The sequence below is a fragment of the Porites lutea genome, chromosome 3 (assembly GCF_958299795.1).
Source record: "Porites lutea chromosome 3, jaPorLute2.1, whole genome shotgun sequence".
Classification (NCBI taxonomy): domain Eukaryota; kingdom Metazoa; phylum Cnidaria; class Anthozoa; order Scleractinia; family Poritidae; genus Porites; species Porites lutea.
Window position 1 is genome coordinate 810,252 of NC_133203.1, and position 8,165 is coordinate 818,416.

At 40.2% G+C, this 8,165-nt stretch overlaps 1 pseudogene; it reads right to left on the reverse strand.

The window, feature by feature from the left end:
• Positions 1–6,712: 6,712 nt before the first annotated feature.
• On the reverse strand, positions 6,713–8,165 carry LOC140930039 (galanin receptor type 1-like; annotated as a pseudogene).

Below are 8,165 nucleotides of genomic sequence, written 5' to 3' on the forward strand. Positions count from 1 at the left end.
CGCTCGCTTGTAAACACAAAATCTGGGGGGGAAAATTGGCTATTTTTTGAGGCCCTATTTAAAAGTCTTCCCTGTTTTCAATGTTCTTAAAACTTGCAGGGAATATTTCTTGACGATTGATCTCGGGATTGTCGAATTTATAAAAAAATTTATCAAGCAGTTTTTGGAAAAATGCGAAATTTTTAGGCATGGACCAAATTATCTCCAAAAACTGTATCAAAAGCATCTGAATGCATGCGCAAGTTAATAAAATCCTTCTTACTCGCCCTCGCCCAGAGCAATTCCCCTCTTTTTTTGTATGCAGTTTTCAATGGAATCAAACCTGTATGAAATGAAGCCGCGTTCCCGAAGCTTATCATTTTCTTAAAATATTAGCGAATTGTGCGGCTAGCATGCTATTTCACTGTTTTTATGATTCTTAAAACTGCATTTCAGAATATTTCGAAAACGCTCTCATAGAATTTCTTCAAACTTTGCCATAATGGAGGTAATTATGGCAGGTACATACTCCCTTGAGCGATTTCTTCAAAAAACTCCTGGTACAGAGAAACACAACGATAAATGAAAAAAGTAATGGCGTCATTACGTTGCCATGGCGACTCCGATTGCAATAAAACCCAGATCATAAGAAATTTTCATCTTTATATAATACAGTTGTGGTAACCTTTTTTCCATATCTTTACTCATGCCGACGTAGTTAATGCTCAAACTTGGGAGGTATCCCTCTCAAAAAAATCCAGTCGAGCCACCTTAAGATACCCTGGACGCGGCGGTAAAGAGAACGTGGGTTTGCCGGAGAAAGCCTGGAGCGAGGACGCCGCCACATTGACAGGGAAAACAAATTAAGGTTGAGCAGGTTGCGTTGAGCGCTCGCCCGACGAGAGAAGATAAAGTAATGCTTTTGTGTTTAAATTCCACGGCGTCTTTTAGAAAAATTCGTTAAATCTTGCTTGATTGATATCTTATATTGATCTTTATTGAGAGAAAAATATGTGCTGCCGGCTATGACCCCAGTTTCTCTAAAATCCCCCGAATTTCTTCGAGGGAATCGGAGTTCGGGTTATCAGCTATCTGTTCCCAGACTTTTCCCCTTTACGTTGTTCTTGCTTTTAAAACAACGTGGTTCTGTTATGAGAACTTCCCGTAATAAGGCGCTTTTGATCTTCAGACCACTCCAGCGCTAAACTGAAAGTGAACAAAATAAATGAACCATGGCGTCTTGTTCAAGACCTCAATTTTCACCGACATGTTCAAGTTTATCAAAAGCCTAGATATTTGTTTTCCAACAATTTTTATTCTTCTCGTCTCTTAAATTTTTCAAATACTACCCTACAGCGAGAACGTTACCCCCTTAAAAATAAGCAGTTAGAGTGTTACATTTGTGTCGAAAGACTCTGCGCTTTCATTCTCAGTTGCCGCCAAAACACTGAACCCAAATGGCTTGATAGCAAAAAAAATAAGAGTCAATCTCGAGAGAACACCACACTAAAAACACTTAAAAGTGTCTCTTGAAGTGAAACGGATCGAATGATCCTGTACGAAAAGCAATTTCTGCACTCAATAAAAGAAAACCAACTCACCGTTTCACGAGGCGGCCAAACACCTAGGGCGGGATCCATTCAACCAAAATTCCAACCGGTCCGACCGGGAAAAGAGGACCACCTCAAAAGGTGGACCCGTTTTTTCGAAACTTTTCCGGTTGGACCAAACCGATCCATTGAGTTTTGGACCGAAATTTCCGGTAAGTTCGGTTGAATGGATCGCACCCCTAGTTCCACCGTCGCGACTTCAGGTCGACGTTGTGGCATTATGCTAATTATTCCAAGAATTGAACATTTCACTTCCGGTTGCCGTCCTCCTCGGCCGTGTCCAGAGTATCTTAAGGTCCCTATTGTGCCTGGAGTGGAGGCGGCCTACCTTAATCCCTCGTTCTCGGCTCGGTCAATCCTGGACTCTACTGTGTGCTTATTGGCCATACTTCAGTTTTCAAAAAAGCCCGGAGTCTGGAAGAAGTGAACCTGCACTGTCAATACTACTGAACTGCTGCGAAGGTCTAATTGGTAAGTAATACAGATTTTTAACATCCAATGTTTACAGTGTCTTTATCCTGCTTTTATGGAATTTGTTACTACCGCCAAGACGGCAGCAAAAACGACGCTTATAAGTGTCTCGTTCTTTCAAATATCACGATCATTTTAGCTCCCTCAATTTCTCAAATTTTATGAAGTCATTCGGCGGCCGTTCGAAGTTCTGCAAAAATAGCCGGAGAAATCAATGTTCTCCTTGTCATCCTCAGTGTTGACGTCTGCCATAAAACTTATTAGCACGCTGCATCCGAAGACGTTATACGTCGACGTCGTCAGAGTGTAGCACAACAAAATGAACCAAAAGAATGAGATGCACGGGTTATTTTGCTTTTAATTAATGTTTTCCTTGTTTGAAGTTCTCGGCTTCGTTGTTGTGATACGATTTTAATTGACTGTAATCATTCTTTAATTAATAAATCATCAGGCATCATCGTTGTTGAGAAGTGGAGGATTTTCAGTGTCAGTTGATAGAAATTTCGTAGTGATTTTCCAAAACTTTTGCCTGCGAGTTGTGTGGTTTCCATTTGCTCATATACGTTTCACAAAACGAACGAAACGTGTTCTACCCTGAAGCAGACAGCTTCAGTTGAGAGACTACGTCTCTACGTGATGGATTGGCTGAGCCGAATGTTAATATTACGTATGGTAGAAGAACACGGTTCTTAAAAGCCAATCTGAAATCATTTATCGCCTTCTCGTCATTTTAATTCGAACCCTCAGATACAAGCTAGGGAAATGGAAGTTAAAACAATTTTATAGACAACGCTGAGGATGGAATTCATTAAGAGGCCATAAAAATGACCGTTACATATAAATATTAACATTGATTGCTTCCGGGAAAACTGAACTGATGCGCTCAGTTCTCGGAATTTTGAGCTGCATGTGACACATTGCAATCTCCTTGCGAACGACATACTTTTCTGCCAACTGAGCTTTCTTTTTTAAAATTCTGCTCATTCTGCCGGTCTTCATTATACAATCGAATACAAGCTGAAACAAAATTACAGCTTTGGCTTTACTGGCACAAGGCAAAATAGCCAAGTGCTATGTTTAGTAAACTTTAGTGAACCATGAAACCTGCCAATCAGTGCACCAATGGACTGAATCAAATGAGTGGAGTGATTTTCATTATTTTCAAGATCATATGAGGTATCTGCATGCAAACATTTAAAAGGTGGCAAAGTGGTCTTAAAACTGTTTAAATTCGTGTAACAATTTTAGTCTCCCGAACTGCACCCTTTCTTCTAGAAAAACGCGCAAAGAAGACCATTACAATACAATTATCAGAGCCATCTAGCGAATCGCTAATTTATGACTGTCAGTCATGCGGATATAACGTTACATATGACATATGTATTCTCTTTTCCTATCCGTTTTACATGCACCTACAAAAATTCACGCCCCTGGCTCTTTCTCCTTTGAAAGTGAAACAATCTGTTATATAACTTTTACAAACTCGAAGACCTTTTGAAGTTCACAGCTGGTATGCACTTTTCATATTAGAAATTAGAATGACTCACACTTTTAAAATTTTAAAATTAGAGCAGTAAACTGATTCTTACGGCAAGTAGGGTGATGAGAAAAATAAAGAAAGAAAACATATTGAAGTTTTTGTCTCTTTTCATTTCAGGCTAGTGCTGTATCAAGAAAAGGCAGGCAACTGAAGTAGTCTTAGCAGAAGTTCAGTGGGCGCGTGCACACAAAAAAAGGACGAAGAATGTGCACACCATTCTGTGAAGACAAATGTCGTTACCGCGGCAAGCATAATAATTTGATTCTCTCTCTGGTTAAACTGCAAGAATCCGGTAAACAGACAAACATAGAAGAATGGAAAAAGCTTATAATAAACGCTAAAGGGATGTGTGATCTCAACCAGCCCTTAGAAGACCCTGATCCAGATTTGAATTATCCTTTATTACATTGGGCAGCAATACTCGGGAAAGTCAGGGCCGTCCAGTGGCTCTTGAAACAAGACTTCATAAGCTTACGAAAATGCCCACAAAGCGCCAATCTCCAGGGAAAATCCAATGCAACTATTATTTTTTCTATGGTGCGATTTCTTCATGAAGGAGTAACGACGCGAGATCCTCAAAAAATCTTAAAAGTCTTTCTGAAAATACTTGATTTGCTGTTAAAACGAGATCCAGACCTACTCTTAGTTCAAGAAGGCCGTAACAACGACACGGTACTACACCTATGTGCTCGAGGGGAAGAAGACACAACGGCTCCATTCTTAAAGTACTTGAAAGGAATATTGGTAAAGCTACAAGACATGTCCAAGGAAAATGAGTGTCCGCAACTGCGAAACATTTTAGAAAAAAAGAACGGAGAAGGAGACACATTTATTGATGTAGTTTCCAAATTTCAAAATAAGGAAAAGGCGGCGGTCCTGCTTGAATTCTTAAAAGAAAGATTTCAAGAAGTAATTTGCTTCCCAAAGTTTGCTGTCGAAGAAAGTGTGAGTGAAGAGAAACTAGATCCCGAACTGCCCGGAAACCATCGGGCTTCGGATGAGTCTGACCAAGAAGAAACAGAAGAAGACGAAGATTACGACGATGATGACAATAATGAAGACGATGATGATGATGATGATGATGATGATGATGACGATGACGATGACGACGACGATGATGATGACGATGACGATGACGATGATGATGACGATGATGATGATAATGATGATGACGGTGGTGGTGACGAAGACAGCGACGACGATGTTCCTTTGATAGTGGCATCACTTCAAAGGAAAAGAAGGCATTACGTGAAAGGGAAAGAAGGAGGTAGTGACAAATTTACACACCCTAAAGCAAGCGTGTCCGACAACGCTTCACGTTCGGCACGTGATATCTTAGATGTTTCAGATACTGGGTGTAATAAAAACGAAGCAAGTCCTGAGATTCCCAAACCTCCTTTTCCTTATGATAAGAAACCCTTGGTATCTGGAGTGTACATAGTTTCTTCGAATTACCACCACTGTAAAAATGACAGTCAAGCAGCAGTAGACAGTAACTCCAATGCAATGCTCAAAGCCAAGGACAGCGTTCACCAGCTGGCCCGGGAAACGAAAGAGAAACTGTCTCAAGAAAAGCTCAATCTAAAGAAAGCAAGATCGTCCCTTGCAAGATGCGAACACAAAATCAGCCAGTTTCTAATGGAGAAGGAAAGAAGAAAGACTGAAGTTGAAAGACTGGAGGAGACAGTGAAAGCTACTGAAGAAAATCTTGCTCGTTATGAAGATTGTTTAGGGAAGCTTCATTAGACTTAATTCAATTTTTTGGTTCGAACATCAGTTTTCGTCACTAAATTAAACATGGTTGAAATTGAGGGATTTCAGGTGCTCTTGCCAGTTAAGCCAATATAATAAACCCACCTTTACACTTTTCTAAAAATATAATGAGTTTCTTTTTTAGTTTAAATCTCACAGGCGCGATCGAGCAAAATTATGTTGGCAGTTTCAGTTTTCAAAGCAGTTAGAACGTTTTTAGTAAATGTTGAGAAATTGTTATAAGTTAACAACGGTACAGAGTGTATATAGCGGTACTTATATATACCTTAGTCTGCAAGCATTTTTCTTAGCTTTTGCAATTTTATCTTGTTTGACCAGGAATAAATGTTACTTCTAGTCTACTATGTACGGCAACTACAGTCAGGGTCTAGAAGGGGGGGAGGGGGGAGGAAGGCGATGGGGTCCTGATTCCATTCCCCCTCCTTTTTAAGATCATCCCACATCCCCAGCCCGAACCGACTTCCATTTTCTTTCCAAATTTGCAACTCTAGCCAAGATTTTATCGAATCCCACTTCCCAAGTTGCGGTCAAATCCCGTATCCCGCCGAGGAATTTTTCACTTTTCCTCATCCCGCACGATATTCTGGTCAAATCACGAAACCCTAGAGATACCCTTTCAGATTCGGTGCAATGTGTCGGGATACAGGACACCTCGAGACCTCGAAACCTCGCTAATACTGTGTTCGTCCATGTCTTTCTTTACTCCTTTACTCTCTTTCTTTACTTTCTTTTACATCTTTAGTTGGCTGTACCTTTAGTTGATTCACAGCTCCAACCTCGTTCCCAGGGTTCTCTCCTACCCGCCCTACGGGCGGGTAGGAGAGAACCCTGGGAACGAGGTTGTCACAGCTCTATAAGACAGAAATAGAGTTCTTCTAAAACGGACACATTAGTTTCCACTTTTAAAAAGGAGCTCGAGTTAACTATAATATGAGATTCGTGTCTCCGCTGAACCAAAAGTAGGGAGCTTTAGCATCGACGACGGCGACAGCAGCAAAAAAGGTCACTTTTAAAATGAATTCGCGTTTTTTCAAACTTTTTCGCGTTTATTCCAATTCACTGAAAATGTGAAATGTGAGCGAATTTCCTTGGAGTTAATTTCTGGGGGATCGGACTCAAGCTTAGAAAGAGAGAAGAAAATTCGTCGTCGCTTGTTTACGTTCTCCATAAATTGTGAAAGTAGGCATTTTCACGTCGTAGTCGTGCAGTGACGGCAAAGAAATGTACAAAAAAGTGTGATGCACGTGCAAAGTTGTTGTTTTGCTAATCAAGCCTATTGTTTTTTTGCCGTTCTCGTTGCCCTCGCCGTCGTCGTTGCTAAGCTCCCTATTATGGCTCCTTCGTGATTTCGATTTTTACTTTACTGTGACGTCATCGGACACTGGACCGTTCTGCTTTGCATACTTGTTAATTTTTAGAGAAAAATCACAATTGCGTGGTTGATTTACTAACTTGGTATTCTACAATTGACTTCTGAATTCAGTTTTACCTCTACTCTAATGGTGATTGCCATGGGAATTTGCGTTATCTAAAAAATGGCGCCTAGTACTAGTGTATATAAAACTAATCGAGTTTCGTTTTTAAGACACTGCCATCTGCTTAAGCATTGATTATTTATCTTTTTTGACAGTCCTTCTCAGCATTTATCAAATTAGCCCCTTTATACGTGAAAACGAAAGCTGTGTTAACTTCATCTAAACGTATAGGAAGATGCGCTTCCCTGTTGCCAGGGGAGGGAAAAGATTAACTTTCTTCTTGATTATAAAAATAATTTGAAAAGTTTTATTTTAAAGATGGTTTGATGCCAATTTTGTTTGTTAATTTTTGAAGCCCTTGAATTAAATTCAATGCCATTAGGTATGAATATACATGGTTATCGATATGGGTTTAATCATTAGAGACAAAGCATGTCAGCCTCTTGATTTTGCAGTTGATTTTGTTCACCATATTTTTGAATTCTGCTCGAAAATTTTGACTTTGAAACCAGAGAATAATCGGATTCGTGGCTGAGTTGCAATGTATCAGAAAGAAAGAAATTTGATTAAAAGGGCCTCTGTTGGAATAAAAGAAAAGAAAATAGACGGCGCGAGGTGTAAAACAGATTATGAAAGCCAAAGTTATCAGAAGCAGTAACTTTACGACCTTTCTTTTCTGCTGTAATTCTTCATTAAAGCGCAGACGCTGGCTCCCAAAGTAGAATCCCCGGATAATTCGCCAGTAGCAAAAGCAAATCACAAAAGAGCTAAAGCCACTCCACAACCAAGCAATGAGTAGTATATGCGTCTTTCAGTCTTGAGCTCTCTCAAATCAGAGCATATTCTTTCTTTTTCATCGAACTCCGTAAATGAGAAAAGAGGGATGACAAGAATAACGGAGTAAAGTGAAATTCCAAAGATCCAGCAGAAAACGCTGTCCTTTGTTAAACGCAGCAGGCTGTTCCAGGGTTTCAAAAGCGCGCGAAATCGCTCGACAGCCAACAGTGTCAGAGTGGTGATAGATACCACGATTGTCGCGCTGGATGTGTTAGCTGTCGCAAACGTTTGGCACAACACGGCGCCCAGTGTTCCTCCTGGAAGTTTAAAAGTCAGAAGAATGGCAAACGGAATGAAGCAAATTAACGAGATTAAATCTGCAGCCGACACAAACGCCACTAGAGTATTCGTTGTCGATCGCATGTTCCGATTTTTTATCACGGTTGAAATTATTACAAGTGAATTTCCAGTGATGCCAATAAACACCAGCAGAAAATAGCTGATCGTCAAAATAGAACTTAAAGAGCCCAAGAAATTCAT